This window comes from Bos mutus, chromosome 6 (assembly GCF_027580195.1).
Source record: "Bos mutus isolate GX-2022 chromosome 6, NWIPB_WYAK_1.1, whole genome shotgun sequence".
Taxonomy (NCBI): Eukaryota; Metazoa; Chordata; class Mammalia; order Artiodactyla; family Bovidae; genus Bos; species Bos mutus.
In genome coordinates this window covers 31,045,744-31,070,299 of record NC_091622.1, presented here as the reverse complement: position 1 = coordinate 31,070,299, position 24,556 = coordinate 31,045,744, and the positions used below count along the sequence as shown (strand labels likewise).

Genomic DNA, 24,556 nt, shown 5'->3' with positions numbered 1-24,556 from the left:
TGGGAAGTCCATATTAATATTTACTGTGATGCAATTTTCAAAAACCAACTTATTTCACTTGTAAAAATGAAAATAGCTATAGGGGAATCATAGTTGTATGGTGCTAGTCATCAGTAACTTTAGAACCAGATAGGTCTGTGGTGATAAAACTTGAGGACTTTCATTTCCTGGAGCTATACGTAAGCTTGAGTCTCTTCAAATGAACCCCAATATCCCACCATATTTTTATGTTTAATGCACTCACTTTTCATAGTGGTTGAGGTTGGACTAAACAAAATATTGAGTTAATGCAGCCACTGAATCAAACTAATTTGAGATAAATTTCTTTCTAAGCATGTGCAAAAAGAAATTCATAGGTATTCTATTCACTAGAAGAGACCACTTTTTTGCTACCATACCAATAACTGGAGATTTACATTTGTTTTTGTCTACATTTGGAAAGGGAAAAATTTATTGAGCAGCTGTTTCTCTAAGTGCCATACAGTGAGTATCACTGGGCTTAGAAATCTAAGCCTGTTCCCAAGTCTAGGGAAACAGAGAATGGTGCAAACTGCTGCTGCTGCTGCTGCTAAGTCGCTTCAGTCGTGTCCGACTCTGTGTGACCCCATAGACGGCAGCCCACCAGGCTCCCCTCCCCGTCCTTGGGATTCTCCAGGAAAGAACACTGGAGTGGGTTGCCATTTCCTTCTCCAGCAACTGCTAGGTACTCTCTAATGAAATGATTTATTCTTTTCCTTTGCTCCCATGGAGCTATGTAACTATCTTTGATAAGGCAAAAGGCAAAGCACTCGCTCAGTCATGTCCGACTCTGTGACCCCATGGACTGTAGCCTACCAGGCTCCTCCATCCATGGGATTCTCCAGACAAGAGTACTGGAGTGGGGTGCCATTGCCTTCTCCAGGAGATCTTCCCAACCCAGGGATCGAACCTGGGTCTCCCACATTGCAGGCAGACGCTTTACCATCTGAGCCACCAGGGAAGCTCTAGTTACTGTTAATAATGGCCATTACAAGCATACTTTTAGAAAGGTCGTTACAAGCATTCCTAACTATAACAAATTCCTAAATAGATACATTAGTTTCTTTTAATTAATTCAACTAATTATGTATCTGGGTTTCCGAGGTGGCTCAGCAGTAAAGAATTCACCTACCAGTGCAGGAGATGTGAGTTCAATCCCTGGGTCGGGAAAATCCCCTAGAGAAGGAAATGGTAACCCACTCCAGTATTCTTGCCTGGGAATTGCCCAGACAGAGGAGCCTGGGGGCTACAGTCCACGGGGTTGCAAAAGAGTCAGACACAATTTAGTGACTAAGGCACCACCACCATCAACCCCTTATCAGATATGAAAATGAAAGTCTCTCAGTTATGTCCGATTCTTGTGACGCCATGGACTATACAGTCCATGGAATTCTCCAGGCCAGAATACTGAAATGAGTAGCTATTCCCTTCTCCAGGGGATCTTCCCAACCCAGGGATCAAACCCAGGTCTCCCACATTGCAGGCAGATTCTTTACCAGCTGAACCATAAGGGAAGCCCCTTATCAGATATATTATTTGCAAATATCTTCCCCATTTAGTAGGCAGCCCTTTCTTTATGTTGATGGTTTCCTCACTGTGCAAAAGCTTTCTAGTTTGATGTAGTACCATTAGCTTATTTTTTCTAATCCATGTATAAGCATGGATCTCCCAAAGCTTAACTAATAACTGCCTACTGTTGACTTGAAGCTTTACTAAATTGTGGATTAACACATGCTTTTGTGTTGGTCTTTAAAGATATTTAGGTATTATCATTGAGTCACAATCTATTTGAAGCGATAACAATGTAGAATTAAATGACATAGGGCTAAGATAAATTTATTTATAAAATATTGTAAAGCATAGGGAAGGATTTAAGTCAACTTGGAGAGAAGAGGAAGAGAAAGGGTAAAAACTATTAGGCATCACAGAGGTTCTCTGATGTATCATCAGAAAGTTTGGTCTTAAAGAATAAATTTCAGTAGACTGAAGGAGTGGCATATTGCAGAGGTATGAAACTCCTAGGAGAATATCTAGCAAAGGGTAGATGATCAAAATACACTCATTTCCTCCTGGTTTCAAATAGGTGATGTGAGAGTGGCAGAAAGTGAAATAGAAATGGAGGGTAGAACCACATCTTACAGGACATGATAAACCTTGTTAAGGAATTTAGACTTTTTTTTCCTGGAGATAATGAAGACTGACATCATCTAAGAAAGACAGCTTTAACTGTGGAGAGAAGGATAAGCAGGAGAGAAGAGATGGAGGAGCCTATGGAATATCATTGGAGGTGTCTAACACACATATATCTATGGCATTTAATAGTATGTCTTTACTCGATATAAACCTGATCCACATATCTTCTTGTTTCAAGTGGTCTTTGTAAATATATAAGGATTAAACATAATTTAAGAGAAATTTGGCTTGAAAAAATGTATATCTCTAGGCTAACATTCATATTCCTTGTGAATGCAGGAACATTGCTTCAGATTATTTTCTTTTAAGATATTTTAAAATAGGTGTGGTTGACTACCTTCTAGTTACACAGATAGAGAAGAAGAGAGTTACTAATGTGAGGAAATTTTAGGAATTACTTTGACGAGGCTAATTTTCAGATGCAACTTTGCCAAAATTTGCATCTCAAAGTTTGCTATTCCTAGACCACATTCTGCTTATTAATTAATTTTAGCCTTGAGCCATCAAAAAGGAAATCAGACTTATTTTTATTCCATTTTAATACACTTTCTTCTTATGAAAGTAACACAAGGCTATTTTGAGAAATTAGAAAGTAAAATCTTGAAGGACGAAGCATTAATAATCCATAATCTGTCATAGAGTAGTGTGTCCTAAATTGCTTCAGTCACGTCCAACTCTTTGTGACCCCATGGACTGTAGTCCCCCAGGCTCCTCTGTCCATTGGATTATCCAGGCAAAAATATAGGAGTGGGTTGCCGTGCCCTCCTCCAGGGGATCTTCCCAACTCAGGTCTCTTCCCAAACCCAAGTCTCTTGTGTCTCCTGCATTGGCAGTCGGGTCTTTTACCACTAGGGTCACCTGGGAAGCCCATCGTAGAGCAGTGTTTTGTCAATATTTAAGCAAACTTTGTTTATTTTGAAGTAATTATATATATATATACACACACACACACACACAAACACGGGAAATTGCTAAATCAGTAGTGTTACAACACAGAGATGACAGAGATGTCCAATATGCCCTTCACCAAGTTCCCCACAATGTTCTTGCTTAGTCTGACAGTTTGTGACCTCATGAACTGTATCCCACAGGCTCCTCTGTCTCTGGGATTCTCCAGGCAAGAATACTGGAGTAGGTAGCCTATCTCTTCTCCAAGGGAACTTTCTGACCCAGGAATCGAACCAGGGTCTCCTGAATTGCAGGTGGATTCTTTACCAGCTGAGCTACCAGGAAGGCCCCCCACCCATGCATGATGGTTACATCTTAGTAATTACAGTATAGTATCAGAATCAGGAAACTGACATGGGTACTATGTACACATATAGTACTTAGCCATTTTATCACCGGTATAGAATCATTAACTACCACTGCAATACAGATACAAAACCATTAATCATTACAAAATCTCCCTCATTTCACACCTATATGCTCACCCTTACCCATTCTTCCACATCATCCCCAGCTCTTGGCAACCACAGTTATTCTCCACTCATTCTAACAATGTTATTAGGTTGAATTGTTTTGAAATTGGCTTTTATGTCATTCAGCAAAATGCCCTTGAGGTCCATTCAAGTTGTTGCATGCATCCATGGTTCATAGTTTGTTTGTTTGTTTTTTTAATTGTTAAGTAGTATGAAGCAAAAGGCAAAGGAGAAAAGGAAAGATATATGCATCTGAATGCAGAGTTCCAAAAAATAGCAAGGAGAGATAAGAAAGGCTTCTTAAGTGAAGAATGCAAAGAATAGAGGGAAACCAAAGGATGAGAAAGACTAGAGATCTCTTCAAGAAAATCAGCAATACGAAGAGAACATTTCATGCAAATATGGGCACAATAAAGGACAGAAATGGTTTAGACCTAAAAGAAGCAGAAGATACTAAGAAGAGGTGGCAAGAATACACAGAAGAACTGTACAAAAAAGGTCTTAATGACCCGGATAACCATGATGGTGTGATCACTCACCTTGAGCCAAGTTCCTGGAGTGTGAAGTCAAGCAGGCCTTAGGAAACATTACTATGAACAAAGCTAGTGGAGGTGATGGAATTCCAGCTGAGCTATTTCAAATACTAGAAGATGAAGCTGTTAAAGTGTTGCACTCAATATGCCAACAAATTTGGAAAACTCGGCAGTGGCCACAGGACTAGAAAGGTCAGTTTTCATTCCCATCCCAAAGAAGGACAATGCCAAAGATTGTTCAAACTATCACACAGTTGCCCTCATTTCACACGCTGGCAAGGTAATGCTCAAAATCCTTCAAGCTAGACTTCAACAGTATGTGAACTGAGAACTTTCGGATATACAAGCTGGATTTAGAAAAGGCAGAGGAACTAGAGATCAAATTGCCAACGTCTGTTGGATCATAGAAAAAGCAAGCGAATTCCAGAAAAACGTCTATTTCTACTTCACTGACTAGGTTAAAGCCTTTGACTGTGTGGATCACAAGAAACTGGAAAACTCATGAAGAGATAAAATTACCAGACCACCTTACCTGCCTCCTGAGTAACCTGTATGCAAGTCAAAAAGCAACAGTTAGAACCAGACATGGAACAAAGGACTGCTTCAAAATTCAGAAAGGAATACGTCAAGGCTGTATATTGTCATCCTGCTTATTTAACTTATGTGCAGAGTACATCATGCGAAATGCTGGGCTGGATGAAGCACAAGCTGGAATCAAGAATGCCAGGAGAAATATTAGTAACCTCAGATATGCAGATGACACCACCCTAATGGCAGAAAGCAAAGAGAAACTAAAGAGCCTCTTGATGAAAGTGAAAGAGGAGAGTGAAAAAGCTGGCTTAAAATTCAACATTCAAAAAATGAAGATCATGGCATCCATTTTCCATCACTTCATGGCAAATAGATGAGTAAAAATGGAAACAATGACAAACTTTATTTTGGGGAGCTCCAAAATCACTGCAGATGGTGGATGCAGCAATGAAATTGAAAGGCCCTTGCAAAGGTCCGTATAGTCAAAGCTATGATTTTTCCAGTAGTCATAAATGGATGTGAGAGTTGAACCATGAGTAATCTGAGCACCAAAGTATTGATGCTTTCAAACTGTGATGCTGAAAAAGACTCTTGAAAGTCCCTTGGGCTGCAAGGAGATCAAACCAGTCAGTCCTAAAGGAAATCAGCCCGTGAATACTGACTGGAAAGACTGATTCTGAAACTGAAACTCCAGTACACAGGCCACCTGATGCAAAGAGCCAACTCACTGGAAAAGACTATGATGCTGGGAAAGACTGAAGGTTGGAGGAGAAGGGGCAGACAGAGGATAAGATGATTGCATGGGATCACCTACTCAATGGACATGAGTTTGCGCAAACTCTGGGAGATAGTGAAGGACAAGGAAGCCTGGCATGCTGCAATCCACAGGGTCACAGAGAGTAGGACATGACTGAGCTACTGAGCAACAACAGTGAATTCACGAACTTGTTTAAAACTTACTTATTTGATGACATCTATGTTGTTTCCAGTTTTTAGCTATTTTAAATAAGGCTGCTCAGAACATTTATGTGCAGGGTTGTTTTTTTTTTTTTTTTTTTCGCGTGTATGTTTTCATTTCTCTGGCATGAAGGTCCATGAGTGTGATTGCTAGGTAGTCTGGTAAGTGTATGATTAGTTTTTAAGAAACTGCCAAATTGTTTTACAGAGTAGTTGCACTGTTTTACATCTCTACCAACAATTAATGAGGTATCCAGTTTGTTTGCATTTTTGCCACCTTTGGGTGCTGTCACTATTTTTTTTTTTTTTAATTTTATCCATTCTGATAGAAATGTAGTAATACCTTACTGTGATCTTAATTTGCATTTCCCTAGTGATTAGTGACATTGAACATCTTCTCATGTACTTTTTGCCATCATTATATCCTCTTAAGTGAAAGGTTCCTTTGTGCCTTTTGTCCATTTCCTAATATGATTTTTTTTTTTAAACCATTGAGAGTTATTTAGGGTTTTCCAGGTGGGGTTTCTGATAAAGAAGCAGCCTACCAATTCAGGAGACTAAGAGACACAGGTTTGATCCCTGGGTCCAGAAGACCTCTTGGAGGAGGACATGGCAACCCATTCCAGTACTCTTAACTGAAGAATCCTATAAACAGAGAGCATAGCGGGCGATAGTCCATAGGGTTGCAAAGAGTCAGACACAGCTGAAGTGACTCAGCATGCATGCAGGCACATGAAAGGTTCTTTTATGTCTTTGTCCATTTTCTAATTGGATTCTTTGCTTTTTTACCACTGAGAGTTCTTTACATATTCTAGATACCACTTCTTTGTCTGATATGTGGTTGGCAAATGTTTTTTCCTAGTCTATTGTTTTTTCATCTTCTTTACAGGGTCTCACATAGAACAAAAGTTTTTAATTTCGCTAAAGTCAAGTTTACCACTTATTTTTTGTGCGTTAACCTTTCATGTCATGTCAAGACTCTTTGAGCAAGTTCTAGGTCTCTAAAATACTCAACTGTTTTATGCTAAAAGTTTTATAGTTTTATATTTCCCATTTAAATCTATAATCCATTTTGAGTTTAGTTTTGCACTAGGTGTAAAGTTTACGCTGAGGTTCAGTTTTTGCCTATGGATATTCATATGTCCAGGAGCTTTTGCTGGGGAAAAAAAAAACAAACTCTTTCCTTTGTTGAAGTGCTTGTGCACCTTTGTAAAGAATAATCAGTTGGCCTTCTGTGTGAATCTCTTTCTGGGTTTCCTATCCTGTCCCATTGATCTATGTATCTGTCCCTCTGCAAATAACATAGATTTGATTACTGTGGCTTGAAATTAAGAATAGGGATTCCTCTCACTTACTCTTGTTTCTTTTTTTGGGGGGGGGGTAATTATTTTACCTATTCTACTTCCTTTGCCTTTCTGTATGGATTTTAGAATAATTTTGTCTACATTAGCAGAAAAAGTAATGCTAGAATTTTAATAGGAATTGTAGTAAGTCTGTATATCAGTTTGGGAACATATTCACATCTTTACTATGTTGAGTCTTCCAATTTATTAATAAAGTATATCTTTCTGCTTACTTAAATGTTTTATTTCTTCTATCAGTATTTTGCAGTTTGTAGTACATCAGTCTTATATATGATAAAGTTAAATCTAAGTATGTCTTTTTATCCCAGCAATTATAAATGGTATTGGATTTTTAATTTCAGTTTTCACATATTTATTGCTAGTATAAAAATACAATTTTTACGTGCTGATTTTATCTTGTGATCTTGCTGTTATTTCCAGCGGTTCTTGGAGTTTTGGTAGAGTCTTTGAGATTTTCTATGCAATCCTTTATGTCATTTATAAAACTGAACAGTTATGTCTTTTCTTTCTCATCTGTATGCCTTTTATTTCCTCTTGTTGCCTTTTCTGTGCTGATTACAACTTTGGGTACCAGGTCAAATAATAGTGATGACAGTGGACATCTCTAGATTGTTCTCCATCTTGTGAAAAGCGTTGTCTTTCTTTCACTAATAGGTATAAGGTTACCTGGAGGGTTTTTGTAGCTACTCTTTATTGAGGTGAAGATATTCTTTTCTATCCCTAGTTTTCTATGTATTTTTATCATGTTTGAGTGTTAGATTTTGTCAAATGCTTTGTTTCCCATCAACTGATGGACTCAGATGATTTTTTCTTCTGTAGCCTGTTTGGCAGATTATATCATTTGATTAGCAATCTATTTTCAAAATGAGGTAGAGGCCAACTCTGTTTCCCCCTATTTCTTCTCCACCTTTTTTTCCCTTAATCTTGCTTTTTTCCCTAATTTTCTTCCCTCTATCAATAATGAGGCAGTAAAAGATTCTGACTTTCCCTGCCTGCAGCTTCACATCTTACTCTCTTTTCTTCTACCTCAGCTATTGCTTCCCTCTATCCATTATCTTCTCATTCAAGTTTACCCTCCAGAGTGAAACATCCAGAAAGTGACCTTCTTCAATCCTTAAAATTGGCTCTAAGCCCCCTTTGTTACCTCATGCTATCAAAATAAGGTTCAATTCCATCGGCAGAGCTTATTAAATTCTTCAAAAGCTGATAAGTTTCTTTCTTGTTCACGGGCACCAATTGGGCTTCCCTGGTGGCTCAGATGGTAAAGAATCCACCTGCAATGTGGGAGACCTGGGTTCAATCCCAGGAAGATCCCCGGAAAAGGGCATGGCAACGCACTCCAGTATTATTGCCTGGAGAATCCCCAAGGACAGAGGAACCTGGTGGGCTACAGTCCATGGGGTCGCAAAGAGTCAGACATAACTGAGTGACTAAGCACGCACAGCACATCAATTAATCATTCCTCACACTTGTTCATGCCCCATTCAAGCCATAGCCTTGGAAGACATGTCATGCTTCTCTGGAGCTTCTGCGCTGTTCCAACCTCCTGAAATGACCCAGAATTCTGTTCTCGTCTGGCATCTTTTGTTTGCTCAGGCAAAATTAGACATGTGTCTTCTCTTTGAAAGTGTACTTTCTTCAAATGCAAGGACTATGTTATATTCCTATTTATGCCCTTAATGCCTCATAGAGTCCCTGGCACAGAGTATTAATAAGAGTAGCTAACACTGATTGAGTGATTTCTATGTGACACACTTTCCTAATGCTTCATGTAGATTTTCTCATTTAATCCTCATAACAGTGGCATGAGAGATATATTCTTTTAATCTCCTTCTTGAAGATGACCAAGCTAAAACCTGGGGTAGCAAACCCAGGCAATTGGCACTAGAACCTGTGTCTTCACCAATGGGTCATATCCTCTGCAATTAGCAAATGCACTAAATTTTTACTGAATGAAATAAATAAATAATATATTCATGAATACTTGAATGAATGAAAATCATCAGGATCATTCTAAGTTTCTTTGACAAAGAGTTTTTCAGAAAAGAATTAATGGCTGAATTATATTTAGCCAAGTTAATTCCAGATATTTCTGAGTTACATGGTATCCTAGAAACAGGCACCAGAGACATCGATTTAAGTAAATTTGCATTTAAAATCTCTCCCACTTAGTAGCTGAATGATCTTGTCATTTTCCATAATAATTTTAAGCCTTATTTTCCCTAAGGGTAAGGAGAGAATGGGTTCAACTTTGTTAACTTCAGTATAAAGAATAAATGGGGGTAAAAAAAGATATGAATAACAGCACGATTCTCAGACACACATCTAGGATTTGCTTCCATTTTTCTACTTGTTCCCCAGAACTTCATGCAGATTCTTTGGACTGTTCTTCCCTCCACTCCCATTTTTGGGGGTGCTAATAACTATTCTTTTTACCATTCTGTCCCCAGTTTCATACCCTGAATTATTTCTTTTACCTGGTTCAACTAAACCTCAAGGTTTCCCTATTGCTACTGTTATTGCTCTGACACAGCTACCAACAACCTACTTTATGAGTGTTGTCTTCCTGCCCTGCCCGCTAGTCCTCCAAGCCACCAGAGGTAATAATAAATGAAACAAACAAACAAACAAAAAAAACCACTATAAACAAGCCTCATCTGATCTTAAGCATAAATAAATACTTAGCCAAATGATTAGCTCTATTGTCTGATTAACAGTCACTTTAGCCTGATTAAGAATGAAGATTAAGCTGCTAATGATAGTGACTAACACTAAACCTGGGTCAGGATATCTACTTATCAAGCAAGTTTTCTTTTTTCAATCAGTTCAGTTCATTTGCTATGGCATGTCCAACTCTTGGCAACCCCATGGACTTTTTTCTTTTTTAACTCATCTTTAATGACCCCCTCTTGTAACCTGTAGCTTGTATACCACTTCCTCTATGTAGATTTCCACAGAGTTTTCATAACTAAATTTAGTGGCTCCCCTTTTTGAATGCCTTTACACTCTGAACAATATCTAGTCTTGTACTGGAGTATTATTCGATTTGTTTTACCTTCCTTATTATGATATATGTTCTCAAGGATGGTTTTATCACCTGTGTACTAATACAGTGCTTTATATAGTACCTTACTGAGTACACAGTTGGCTATAAGTAAACATTCATTGAATGAATGAACCAGAAAGGAATTTCTCAGACTCTGGCCTGAGACTATGGAACTCCATGACTTGTTTATATACCTCATAAAAAGTCAGAAAGAAATATGAAAGTCATTTTTTGTCTTGTTATTCCAGGATAAAACAGGGGGCCTAGAATGTGTGTTCCCTCAGTTTCCATTGTCTCTCACCCACTTCAGTCCTACTGTAGGAGGCTATTTCTTAGCTCTCAGCAGGGAATTGCACACTTTATTAGGAACAACCAAATTCAAGGTGGCTGGAGTGAGCTGGACCTGATTCATACTGCTTTTTATGTTTTGGTTTAGTACAGAATTGTATAGGCTTAGCTCTAAAGTGCACAGGCACTGCAGACAGAGGAAGACATTCATCTCCTGACTCTATATTGTTCAATGTCGAAATGGCTTACTTGTCAAAGAACTTAAGTACTACAGTGATGGATGTGTTATAAACACATAGCCATCTAGATGTTATAGACAGTTTTGTCTTTCTTTTGGAAAACAAAAACAGAAACTTTCAGAAGTATACTATTCTTCTAAAGCCACTGAAAGTACGCATTTAATTAAAAGTTGTCTCCCAATTTAATATTTGTGACTCTCAGGAACAGGGCTCTTTTAGCATTGTATAGACTCTGTTTACACTGAGCTCACTAAGATGAGAACTTTGCCTCACTAATAAGCTCCCATAACCTCTAAAGATGATCCCCTTCTTCTGGACAAGCTGAATCATCTAAACAAGTCAAATCCTTCTCTTGTTCTCTCTCTCCAACCTTAGTCACCTAAAAACCACTAAGTACTGAAGCATATAAATGCCTAGGCTCTCCTCTATTTCTTGTTATTTTCCTTCATTATATGAAGTCAACCTAATAAATAAGTTATGTTTATCACAAGTATGAGAATATGTTAAAACATTTATACTTGAGAGCAATGCGTTTAGTCATTTTAGAGAAGCCAGTGTGCATGGGGCGGGCTTTTTTGAAGTTAGTGTAGAAAAGTTAGCGATGGACAAAAGTGGCGGCAGACCATGCAGGCAGAGTTGTTCGTTCAGCAGAACCACTGCTGAAGAGGACTGGAGACCTACCTTTGAGTGTTCAAGTCTCTTTCCTGCTGCTAGGTAGGAAGGTTTTTAAACCACTTTGTATCTTAGTTTTCCATCTTTGAACATGTGATCCATTCTTTCTCTCACTCCCCAAATATATGTCCTACAGTTTGAATTGTTATTTGCAGTGTCCTTTAAACTGTAAATTTCTGTATCAACTATAAAATTGAGCTATACTATTAAAGAAGGTCTGAGGAAAATGATTTTAAAATGTGTTTGCATACATTACTAAAAAGAAATAAAGAAGTCCTAGATTTATTTATTTCTTCTTTCTTTATTTTTTTAATAAAAAGAAATCCTAGATTGAAAGGCAGAACTGAAAGGAAACTTTTTTTTTTAAACCATTTTTCTCATCCTGTTTTTCTTGACCCACCTTTCTTTGCCATCATGCCAGCAATCCTGGTGTGCTGACCTCCACCCTCCACTAAATATCTGTTTGACCCCATTAGTTCTCTGATCCTCTTAGCTCCTCCACAAGCTCTTGTCATCTAAAGATAGTCAATTTATTTTTAATGGCTTTCTCCTCCACCCCTACACACACACATGCACACACTCACTACACACACCCCTACTATAGGCCCTATTTCTCCAACCCTGATCTTTTAGCCTAAGGACAAGGTTGGAAATCACCAGATGCTCCAGATCATGGCAAGTTTCCAAGAAGGCAAAGAATAAGATCTACAGCCAGCTGGCTTGGCTGTTTTTTTGGGTGTTGCTATTGTTGTTGTTGTTTTTTAATGACAATTGTCATTTTCTGAGAGGGATGCAGAACTCTCAACATTTGCTAATGAAAGAGCAAATGGATGGAGAGAAAATTTTTTAAATAGTTTGGATATTTGTAATCTGCTGCTGCTAAGTCACTTCAGTCATGTCCGACTCTGTGTGACCCCATAGACGACAGCCCACCAGGCTCCCCCTTCCCTGGGATTCTCCAGGCAAAAACACTGGAGTGTAATCTGAGTGACTGTAGATAAGACCTGACTCTGAGCATTAGGACATGCATTTTATATATGCTTTTAGTTGACATTTTTCAAAAAGGATATATACCTAATTGGGAATAGAGGATAGTTTCTCTGGACAATTACCCAAAAAATCTTTTTTGGAGAAATCCACAGACCTACTGTACTAAAAAAGAAGGAAAACATCTTTGATATTTAGGAAATTTTAAGTTATCAATAGAAACTTGGTTCCCTGCTCTGTATTATGAAGAGCCAGGATTTTTGTTTGAGTAAGATTCATTAGATGCTTTACTGAAACAGTGACCTTTTACCTTATTTTGACAATAGCATATCACTGGGTCTTTAAATAGGCTATTAAAGTAACCCTACTGTTATTTCTGATAAATTCTTCCTCTCTAGTTATTTCTTTCACTATGAATAATTTGATACTTGATTAATGTTTTGAGCTCCTTAAAAAACCTTATAGGGAAAAAATAGCAAGTTACTATTGATTCCTCATTTGAATCCATACTATATTTTATTTGGGTCATTGTTCTGTGTAGTAATATTGTATATTATTGTATCATAGCTTGTTAGTAGCCCAATTGTGAGGTACTGATCAATGGTTCAATGTCATCCTTGGAGGGTATATTGAATAAAGTTTTTTCCATAACTCAGTGCTGGCCCTGATTCTAATTAACATCTTTAGTGTTGATTTGAAGTATGGAATAGGGAGTAAACTTATTAAATATGCAGATTACTTTATATTGAGTAGGGGTGATTATTGCCTAGAACCACACTATAGGAATTCATAAGGACCTTGACAAATTAAACAAAGTGATTAGAAGTGAGGTGAAGTTTAATAGGGACAAATATATGATAATTCACACAGAGATGGAAAGAAAAAACAGTGTATGTGTATGTGTGTATCTATAATAGTTCGAAATTGTGGGATATAGGCAGTTTAAGATTAAATCATCTATCAATTATAAATTTGAAATGTAGCATTGATGTTTATAAGGAAAATGACCAAGGTCACCTAGCAGTGTTAAAGTTGTTCAGGACTTTTAAACTACCATAATCTATTTATAAGATCCATAGATTATGCAAAAATTGCAATAGAGTAGAAAAAGATGGCTCAGTTAATTACAAAGCAAAAAAAAAAAAAAAAAAAAAAAAGCAAGGGGGAGTAGTAGATCCTGGGAATAAAACAAAAGGAATTTAGTATTTAATTCAGCAAGGAGAAGGCTGGGGATGAAAATGAAAAGGCAATGTTTTATTAAATAAAGAAATAGAGGTGTCCTAGAGATGATAAGTAACTATTGCCCATGGGACTGAGAACAAAATGAGAGGTTTATTTGAATAGGAGGGATTTAGGTTAGGCATGAGTAAGGACTGCCTGGTGTTAAATTTTCGAAGTCATAAAAATGCCTTAGGAAGAAAAATAAAGTCAGTTTTGGAGACTGGCTTATGTGCCTTAAAGAACGTAATCGAATTATGTGATACCTCCAGGAATTCTCTCAACTCTCTGATGTTACGATTTTATGAGGATTCTTTCTTAACATCATTTAGAAATTTGTTGATCCTCAGGGAAATTCTTGGGAATTAGTCAAGTCCTTCCTGTATTCTCAATGATAGAGGAACATAAAAATCTACTGTTCTAATACTGAAGTGTATTGGTTTATTTAAGGATATTGTCCTAATGAATTTTATAATTAGCTGACCATCAGTAGCAAATATAATGAAATGCTGACTGTACAAATTTAGGATAATTCCATATTTGTTCATATTGTCCTATGTAAACAAATATTGCATCTTTTTCAATAATGTATAAGAAAGTACACAGGAAAATTGCAGAGTAATTGAATTCACAGGATATTGAGCCTTTTGCAACAGAGTTTTGCTTAATTAGTGTGTATATATGCATAGATGTGTGTGTGTATAATAAAAGACTACTTTAACTAATAGGCCATTTAAAATAGAGAACAGGGTCATAAACGATCATTCTGTCAACATGTGGAAAAATATAATGTCTGCCACATATCAAGATTCATGACATGACAAAATTAGTTCCTAGCTTATAATATGGGACAACAAGTTAGGCAAGACAATCAGATTTTCAGATGACTGTCTTTTCACATTTATATAGCATTGTCATTTTGGAGAGAGTTTCACCATCATCATCATTAATTATTGCTTAACAGCAGCCAGAAGGACAGAGTGTTTCCTCCTCCCTCTGGGTTCTCTAAAATGACCTATCGTATCCAAGTCCAAATCAACCTCAAAAGTGTACAGGAAAATGCATCTCTCTAGTGCAGGAAGATGTTCCATACCTAGTCAGTGACATCCCTCTACCTCAACTGCATCTATGTTACCTGAATTTCTAGTATTACCTATGACCATCCTGTGTATACCATGTGGCAGATGGGGTGCTCCTGACTGCTCTTGGAGGGAAACATTCCTAAATCTCTCAGGAAAGACTTGAAAGGCATCTCCTGGGATATAGCCCTCCATGCCTAGTAATCCACCTGGAGGCACAGTGTTTGGAAGGGAGCAGTGTGCTCCACGCGACTACCTCTACTTTTTCTAGACCAAGGACATTTGGAATTCTGATGGATGTTTAAATAGTTTTTTTAAAAATAAAGATCAAATAAGTATTCTAAAGAAGTTCAGAGCACAAAAATCTGAAGCTGTCTTTTATGTCATATGCTCTGCTGTACCACAGAAAGCTGGGTGTGTGGGCATGTGAAGGGTATAGGACAGGAGTGGGGAAGAGGCCAGAACAGAGGGGCTGGGGAAGGAAGCACCACCCCAGCCTTATTTGAGCATCCACCACAGGGAGCCATTCTCATCTGCTGACCCTCCTCTCTACATCCTCAGTCCATTTTGGTCCTGTTAGGGCTCCTCTTATAAAGCACCCTCTCCATCCAGGGGACATCCCCTGGGTCCACCCTGCAGGGATCCTTCAAACTTGTTGGCCTCAGACTTTAGTCTTCTGCTTCTGTCTTGAGAAGGGAGAAGTGTTGGCACCATGAGAGGAAGAAAGGCACAAACACATTCTCTCCACTAGAGACAACCATGGCTGGGTTCCTCCTAAATTAACTGGTCCCATAAATTATACTTTCTTAGGCTATATAGTCTTACCTTCTATGAGAGAATTGTATTTCCGCCACTACTATGACTTTAACCTTAATCTTTTAAAATAAACCTAGCATCATTGATGGAGAAGGCAATGGCGACACACTCCAGTACTCTTGCCTGGAAAATCCCATGGATGGAGGAGCCTGGTAGGCTGCAGTCCATGGGGTCGCTAAGAATTGGACACGACTGAGCGACTTCACTTTCCCTTTTCACTTTCATGCATTGGAGAAGGAAATAGCAACCCACAGTGTTCTTGCCTGGAGAATCCCAGGGACAGGGGAGCCTGGTGGGCTGCCATCTATGGGGTCGCACAGAGTCAAACACGACTGAAGTGACTTAGCAGCAGCAGTAGCATCACTGGGCTAAAGAACATTCAACTCTTTCCTGAGCTTGCTTTCATTAAATAGCAGTTGCCTTCATTCACTTAAAATAGCTCATCAATATGGATTGGCACCCCACCCACTCCAGTACTCTTGCCTGGAAAATCCCATGGACGGAGGAGCCTGGTAGGCTGCAGTCCATGGGGTCGCAAAGAGTTGGACACGACTGAGCAACTTCACTTTCACTTTTCTCTTTCATGCATTGGAGAAGGAAATGGCAACCCACTCCAGTGTTATTGCCTGGAGAATCCCAGGGATGGCGGGGCCTGGTGGGCTGCCGTCTCTGGGGTCGCACAGAGTCGGACACGACTGAAGCGACATAGCATAGCATAGCATAGCATCTGCAAACCAAATTTTCTGACATCAGGGAGTGTTAGAGTCCTGCTTACCTCACCATTTACCCTTGATACCCTTATGTTTCATCAGACTTCCTTTCCAAACTTGTATCTGAGGAGTTGGGAGAAATTCACTGAGAAGGAGCTACTAAGATACAGAATGTGGTTTCTCAAGTGACAATTGGCTACACTGGCAGATAGGACACTGGAAAGCCTTTTTCTGCTTTTCTGCTCTCCTATAAGTAGAGCATTCCTCTTCTTGAGACTACTTCCTCTTTATGTAAATACTTAACCTTTGAAAGAAAGAAAAAATAAAACTCCAGTATTACCAAAGGGTTTCCCAGGTGGTTGTAGTGGTAAAGAACCTGCCTGCCAATGCAGGAGACATAAGAGAAGCAGGTTCCATCCCTGGGTCCGGAAGATACCCTGGAGTAGGAAATGGCAACCCACTTCAGTACTCTTGCCTGGAGAATCCCATGGACAGAGGAGCCTGGAGGGCTGCAATCCACAGGGTCGCAAAGAGTCAGACATGACTGAGTGGCTGAGCACGAGCACACATTTCCAAAGGTGACTGTTCTTTGTTCTGGTTTGTATCTCTGCAATGGCACCCCACTCCAGTACTCTTGCCTGGAAAATCCATGGACAGAGGAGCCTGGTAGGCTGCAGTCCATGGGGTTGCGAAGAGTCAGACACGACTGAGCGACTTCACTTTCACGTTTCTCTTTCATGCATTGGAGAAGGAAATGGCAACCCACTCCAGTATTCTTGCCTGGAGAATCCCAGGGACAGCAGAGCCTGGTGGGCTGCCACCTATGGGGTCGCACAGAGTTGGACACGACTGAAGCAACTTAGCAGCAGCAGCAGCAGCTCCTAAAACCATAGATTCTTTTATATATATATATATTTTTAAGTATTTCCTTTAGCAGAGTTAGTTGAGCAATTTTCTTCATCATTTCAGTTTCTTTCTGATATTTTAATCAGAAATAATTCATCACATCTACCACTAAATTGTCAGATCTGTTTCCACACTGCTTAAATAAGTATCTGTCTCAGGAATAGACATCCCAGCTTGTACTGGACCCCGTGTCTACCAGAATCTCGGACTATACCTGAGCTTTTTCCGATATTTTGTTTCAGTACTATTTGTTTAAATTTTCTTTTTATTTGTCTTGCCTCTGAATTCATTTATGGCAAAACATCTTGTCACACAACTCACTGGTGGTCCAAGAAAGCTTTTGCAGCTGATTGTAATACAGAAAGGCTTTCTAAAGTTCTCTTTTTATAAAGTTTTGTTGTCTAAAAAAAGTTTCTTTTTTTTAACTACACAATACTTCTGGCCACTATTAATCACCCACAAAATGGCTAGTAATATATAGTAAAAATTCCATTTTTATGCGACACTGGTTTAATGGGAATGCTGGCTTTCCAAGATGAAAGCATTTTCCTAGTAAAGAAGTGCAGCCAAAACAAATGAACCTCATTAACTGCTGTTTTCCAGACCCTGGCTAGGTTCTGAGTTTCAAGATAAATAAAAAACAAATAAATAACATTAAAAAAAAATCTCATGAGAATCAGTAACATGTATTCTAATGAGGTAAACAAAGAAGTAAAATTTCAAAACACAATGCTAAGATGTGAACATATATTTTAAGTATTAGAAGAGCACAGAAAAGACATCAGAATTTGATCTTGAAAGGAAGAAATTCACCAAGAAGATAAGCAAACATGCTGGGAGAACACCTACCAAGCAAGGAATGATGAAATAGTCTGTTTGCCCTGTAATGTGAATATGAATGAGGCAAAAGGTTATTTCTGAAAATGGGGAAAAAAATTTTTAGGGCAAATTTTTGAAGGATCTTGAATGCTATGGAGTTTGAACCATTTTCTAAGGGCAGTGGGTTATACAGGAAGTATTTAAATAAGGCAGAGGTAGGATCGGATTTGCATATCAGAAAGAACACTGTTGGCTGTGAAGGTTGGATTAGAGGTAGGTGGGAGTAGAGATAGGGGAAAAGCTTAGAAATAATTTTCAAGGTAGAAATGATGAGGGTACTAGCAATGGGAAGGCAAAGGTAGTGATAGATTTGCAAGATTTAGGAGGTAAAATTTACAAAACTTGATGAGAAGTTAGAGTGAGGTGTTAGAAAGAAAGGCCACCGGTGAGGAAGAGCCTTAGCTGAGAATGAGTCTATTGGTGGGAAAAATAAAAACATGGCGATCCTTGAAATCATAATAGAGGACAAAGTAACAGTAATAATAATAATAATAATTGCAAGGATCAGTAACTGAGCGCTTAAAGAGTACCTTTTAAGGGAAGTGTCTTCTATCAAAATCTACTACAAACCTCCAGATATTTTATTATAAAATTATTATTTCTCCTATTTAACAGGGAAAGGAACTGCAATTTGGAAAATTTTTATTTGCTCAAGGATTGACACTTCAATCTTTATATCTTCAAAACCTGTGTTTTTAGAAGATGAGAGGTTGCCCAGTGCAGAGGTTGGCAGTACCTCACCATGGTAGGCCTGCCTTCTCTGACCACCTCAGTCTAGTTTCCAACTCTTTTTTCTGTTTCTTATGTCTCAACATCGCTAATGTTCACTCTGCTGGCCCTCTATTATGGCGTGTAGTTGTTCATTAAGTTGTTAAATTTTGGAGCACTTTTCCTGCCTGGAAAACCTGCCTCTGTACCCTGCCAACGACAGTGCTCAGCCACTGCAGTATAGCTCCGTGCGGTTGCTATACTGGGCCCTTGGAGCTACAAGAAAATTTGTCCTTTGGCAGATGCTGAAATTACCATCCAGAGGAGGAAACTGGGGAGAGTGTGGGAGGAAAAGCCTGAACTGAGTTGGAGGGCACTTTTCATGCACCCCTGCTTGTTTGTCTCTCTTCCACCATCAGCCCCTTTGCCTGCAGCATCCAGCGCCTATCCCATCAACCACGTTCCATTTTTCTCTCCCTGAAGAAAAATCCTTCTGATGGGATAACTTGAGTCAAGTGTTCCATTCTATTAAAAATGGGATTAGACTTAAAATTCCCCAGAACTAGAGCTGGCAGCTCACTCTTGTCATTTGTTGGTGAGCATTCCACACAACAAGGCTCAAATGTGAAACAAAAAAGAGAGAGAAAGAGAGGGAGGGAGGAAGAAAGAAGGAAAGAGAGAGAGAAAGGGAGAGGAGATGTAAAAGAAAGGCCTATGAGAGTTATTTTAAGTTTATATGGATAAGATCTATTCGCCTATTGAAAGAAAATAGGTAAAAATATGAGTGAAAGTTCACGGCAGTGGGGATGGACATTAGATTTTTAACTGACAGCTTAAAAAAATCTAAGCAGCAACACATTCATTATAATTACACTAATAAAGTCATGTAAATGTCATAAAGAATTTGCTATGAAGAAAATTACGACCATTTAGTATCCTAAGTTGATACATTCTTGTACTTGGAAAGGTGATAAGGCTTTAACTCAACTCCAATTCACAAATCTCCTTGTTAGTAGTATAAGGGGTCCTCCTGCCACACACACCAAAAAAAAAAAAATAGTCCATTACAAATCATTAAATACTGCATTATAAGGTGAAGAACTATTATAATAATAATCTTCGTATGAAAAGAATAGATAGCTTGATCAAATACTGATGTGACATGTCCTAAAATCATCACTTTTTGAGGACACTGTTACTCTCCCCATTTATAGATGAGGAAAGTAAAGTTAACAGGGGTACCTAACATCACACGGCTTACAAATAAGAAAGCTGCTTGACTTTAAAATCTAACCTACCCAATATCAAAGCTATTGTTATCAGATATAGCTAATATCAGACAATCACATGTATCAAAATTAATTTTCAATGCTTGAAGGGTTTTAAGTATTTTTCTTCTCATGGAAAGAGTTTGTAATCAGCCTAGATCCACCTTAAAATTTAATTTCACAGACATGCCCTAAATTACAATTTCTTAATATTTGTAATGTTCATGTAACTAAATACCACTTATCTATCAGACAGTACTGTTTAGTATAGAACACAGGTATAATAAATAAAAGAAGAATTTCAGTAAGATGTAAGATGTTGAGAAAATAAGGCTGATTAGACTGGGAAAACATTGGCTTTCTTTTATACGTATAGCTATGGACAGTCATTTTTACTGTGTGTATGAGTTGGGGTGTGGGTTGGGAGAGGAGGGCTCAGGGCTCACGGATTCTCAGAGTGATTGTTTGCCGAGTTTTGTGTGTGTTCAGGCTTCCCAGATGGCTCAGCAGTAAAGAACCTGCCTGCAATGCAGGAGACCTGGGCTGGATTCCTGGGTTGGAAAGATCCTCTGGAGGAGGAAATGGCAACCCATTCCAGTATTCTTGCCTGGAGAATCCCATGGAGGGAGGAGTCTCGCGGTCCACAGTCCATGGGGACACGACCGAGCACCCACAGCACAGAGTGTGCATGTTTTGTGTGGTTAGGTGGAAAGACAGAATATATCAGTATGAGTATATTCACAGCTAACACTTCTCTAAAACACTCTAGATGTCCTGGGTAAACGTTGCCAATTGTTAGAAAAGAAATATCAATATTTGCCAAGGTAAATTTATGTATTAGGTGCTTGTGGACTATTTTATAATTGTGTAACATTTTAAAACAATGATTTGGCATGTCTAAATAATATCTACTCAGATGTTGACTTTAAGATATAATGGTTTTGAGGATTACCACTTGTGAAATAACCTACTTGATTTGTTTGCTGCTCCTGCTGCTAAGTCACCTCAGCGGTGTCCGACTCTGTGCGACCCCAGAGACGGCAGCCCACCAGGCTCCCCCGTCCCTGGGACTCTCCAGGCAAGAACACTGGAGTGGGTTGCCATTTCCTTCTCCAATGCATGAAAGTGACTCCTAGCGACCCCATGGACTACAGCCTACCAGGCTCCACTGTCCATGGGATTTTCCAGGCAAGAGTACTGGAGTGGGTTGCCATTGCCTTCTCCACTTGATTTGTTTAGGGCCTTATAATATAGACCATAGCATTGCTTAGCAGAAAATCTTATAAGCATGAAAATAACAAAATTAGTACTTATAATAGGTCCTTTCTTTCTCTGTTGGGCTCCTAAAACAGCTTTCTTTTTCTGTAGTAATTAGCTATTTGTGTTCACTTCACTTTGCTTCATTTTATTTTTGTCACCTTTCATGTGCTATCTTGGTGTACTATGATGGAATGATACTGAATCAGACAAGCTGTAGTTTTTATTGCAAGCATATCTCACAGCACATTTATAAGCTGAACTTGATATCAGAAGTGAAGCTAGAGGGAACATGCCTTTGTTCTAAGTTATAAAATGTTCTGCTATTCTAAATTTGAAATATGTTGAAAATAAACTGCCTCTTTGTGACATCAAGAACCTCCCATAGGAAACCTATCAAGATGTTGCTTTAAAATTTCTGTGTGTATAAAACAGTTTTGCCAGCTAAAAACCTGTGTTATAATTCTATATTCACATTTAAAGCTAATATTCAAGGTGATACCATGGCACAAAATTTTGATTGAATTAAAGATCCAAGCAGTTGATTTCAATTTTCTTTTCATGGAAAGCTAAGAAGGAGCATTAATTTATTTAGCAGTATTTTACTAGTATGACTATTTGAACAAAGCAGTTACATATTTCAGTTCAATTCAGTTCAGTCGCTCAGTCGTGTCCGACTCTTTGCGACCCCATGAATCGCAGCACGCCAGGCCTCCCTGTCCATCACCAAGTCCTGGAGTTCACTCAGACTCACGTCCATCGAGTCAGTGATGCCATCCAGCCGTCTCATCCTCTGCCGTCCCCTTCTCCTCCTGCCCCAGATCCCTCCCAGCATCAGAGTATTTTCCAATGAGTCAACTCTTCGCATGAGGTGGCCAAAGTACTGGAGTTTCAGCTTTAGCATCATTCCTTCCAAAGAAATCCCAGGGCTGATCTCCTTCAGAATGGACTGGTTGGATCTCCTTGCAGTCCAAGAGACTCTCAAGAGTCTTCTCCAACACCACAGTTCAAAAGCATCAATTCTTCAGCGCTCAGCCTTCTTCACAGTCCAACTCTCACATCCATACATGACCACAGGAAAAACCATAGCCTTGATTAGATGGACCTTTGTTGGCAAAGTAATGTCTCTGCTTTTGAAAATGCTATCTAGGTTGGTCATAACTTTCCTTCCAAGGAGTAAGCATCTTTTAATTTCATGGCTGCAATCACCATCTGCAGTGATTTTGGAGCCCCTAAAAATAAAGTCTGACAGTTTCCACTGTTTCCCCATCTATTTCCCATGAAGTGATGGGACCAGATGCCATGATCTTCGTTTTCTGAATGTTGAGCTTTAAGCCAACTTTTTCACTCTCCACTTTCATCAAGAGGCTTTTTAGTTCCTCTTTACTTTCTGCCATATTTAGATATATGCATACACATTTTTTTTCACCAATACACTATCATCTTGCCAAGTGGAAACCTTCGGAAAGTTATAATCGAGATTGATTGCCAGAAACTACTGAGCAGAAAGTGGCCAGTCATATCCAGGGAGGGTTTCTGATGAATCCTAACGTGGCTTTCTCCAGCCCTAACATCACCTTCAGGTTCTAGAAAGCGCAGGCTGGGTATGACTACCTAACCTTGCTCTTGCATTTGAAGATATTGAGTGAATGAGATCTGCTATCATAATCTATATTGACAAGTTTCATTTCTTCCCCCTGTGTAACCAGTTTAAAGCATCACTAAACATTGGGAAATATGTTAGAATGTTAGTTTTGAATATAGTTTTACTTCTGCTACTAGAAACAGTAATAAATAAGAAATAAACTGTTCTTTGGAAACAAAATTCTTATTGCTGTACTAGTACCAAGATAATTTATGGCACATTCCAGGAGCAGATGCCCTGTCACTCTGGTACTAGGCTGCACTCTAACTATGGCTAACACACTCATATTCTTGCTTCCTCCTCAATTATTTATCTATACTGTCACATTTTCTTTTAAAAATGGCAGAATTATCTCAATAATTGTAGGATATTCCAGAAAATTCTCCCCTTCAAATAGTCATTTTTACTTTCTTTATTTTACCTCCTTCAAGGAATGAGCAAGCAAAGGAATCTGTTGTTTGTTCTTGTTTCCCCTTGCTGCAGCAGGGGCCCCAATAAAGCTTTGCTTGCAAAAAGAAAAAAAAATGGTAATTTTTAAATTCATCATTTCATGAAGCAGAAGTGTAGAGCAAAAAGGAATTACCATGGTATCACTCATTTCCATAGAGTAGATGATACACATCAACAATGTGAAACTCAATAAAATGCAGATTAAATTTTGCTGAAAGTTATCATTAAAAACTGGCACAAATATTTAACAAACATGGCCCATATGTATTGTTTGCAACACAATTTTGCACATGATGGAAACTGGTGACCTGCAAGTGTATTCCCAATACCCTTACCCAATGTTAGTGTTGCTTGTAAAGACCCCCAGGAAATCATTAGCAAACTCCAGCTAGAAACGAACCAAAAGGTCAGAGGTATACATAACATGACATTCATGGCCCGTGGTTTTGGAGGGCTGTGGGTATTTGTTCTTGTTCAAAATATGGTATAGTGCTTCAAAGCATCTGCTCCCATTCTCAGAGGTTAGTGAGTTTGAAGCATGCCAGCATCTAATTTAAACAGCATGCCAAAGACACATATTTGTTCTTAAATGTCAGTCATTAGAGTTGGGTGCCTACACAAATTCAGTGAGTTCCAGTGAAGTGGTAATTGGTTCTCCAAGTTAGAAAGTATGAGTGTCTTATCAGAAACTCAAATATAAGGAAATTGACCATCAATTTAGAGACGAATAACCTGGGACAAGTAGATACCGTTTGTAACTTACAGATTGATTTGAAAAGCCTGGAACATTATTCTGTAAAAGAGAAAGCTGAAAACATATTCAGCTTTGCAGAAGCATGAAATTTACTTTATTTTAATACAAATAGAAATCTCTCTCTGTCTCTCTCTCTCACACACACACACACTTAAAGCAAATCTAACAAAAAATAAATAAATATAGAGATAAAAGTCAGCATCTTGCAGTAGAAATATGGTTTTCGGTGTTGGTCAAATCTGCATTTGAATTCTGTCTTTATCCTTCAATGACCATGCCACACTAAGCTAATCCTTTATTCCCTGTACCTAAGTTTTCTTATCTATAAAATAGGTGAAATAGTTCTGAACATGAGGCATTGCTGTAAGGATAGTGTATGCCAACTGCATGGTATGTATGGAGTAGCGACTCAATAAGTAATGACTATTACAAATACTAGTTTTTAAGTATACACCTACCCAAACATGTTATTTATACAAAATGTAATTATTTTATAAAAATGTTGAAGCTTGTCACCTAAAAGAACATAAGCTTAAAGCTTGCAACATACTGAAATTTTAAAAAACTATATGATTATATAGCAATATAATTTCATTTTTCTTTGCTTTGATAGCAAT

General features: G+C 38.5%; 1 protein-coding gene across 1 annotated transcript in view; it reads left to right on the top strand.

Annotated features, from left to right (window-relative positions):
• Window positions 1–24,556, top strand: part of LOC138988187 (glutamate receptor ionotropic, delta-2-like) — a 268,819-nt gene that overhangs the window by 124,181 nt on the left and 120,082 nt on the right. The window lies entirely within an intron of this gene.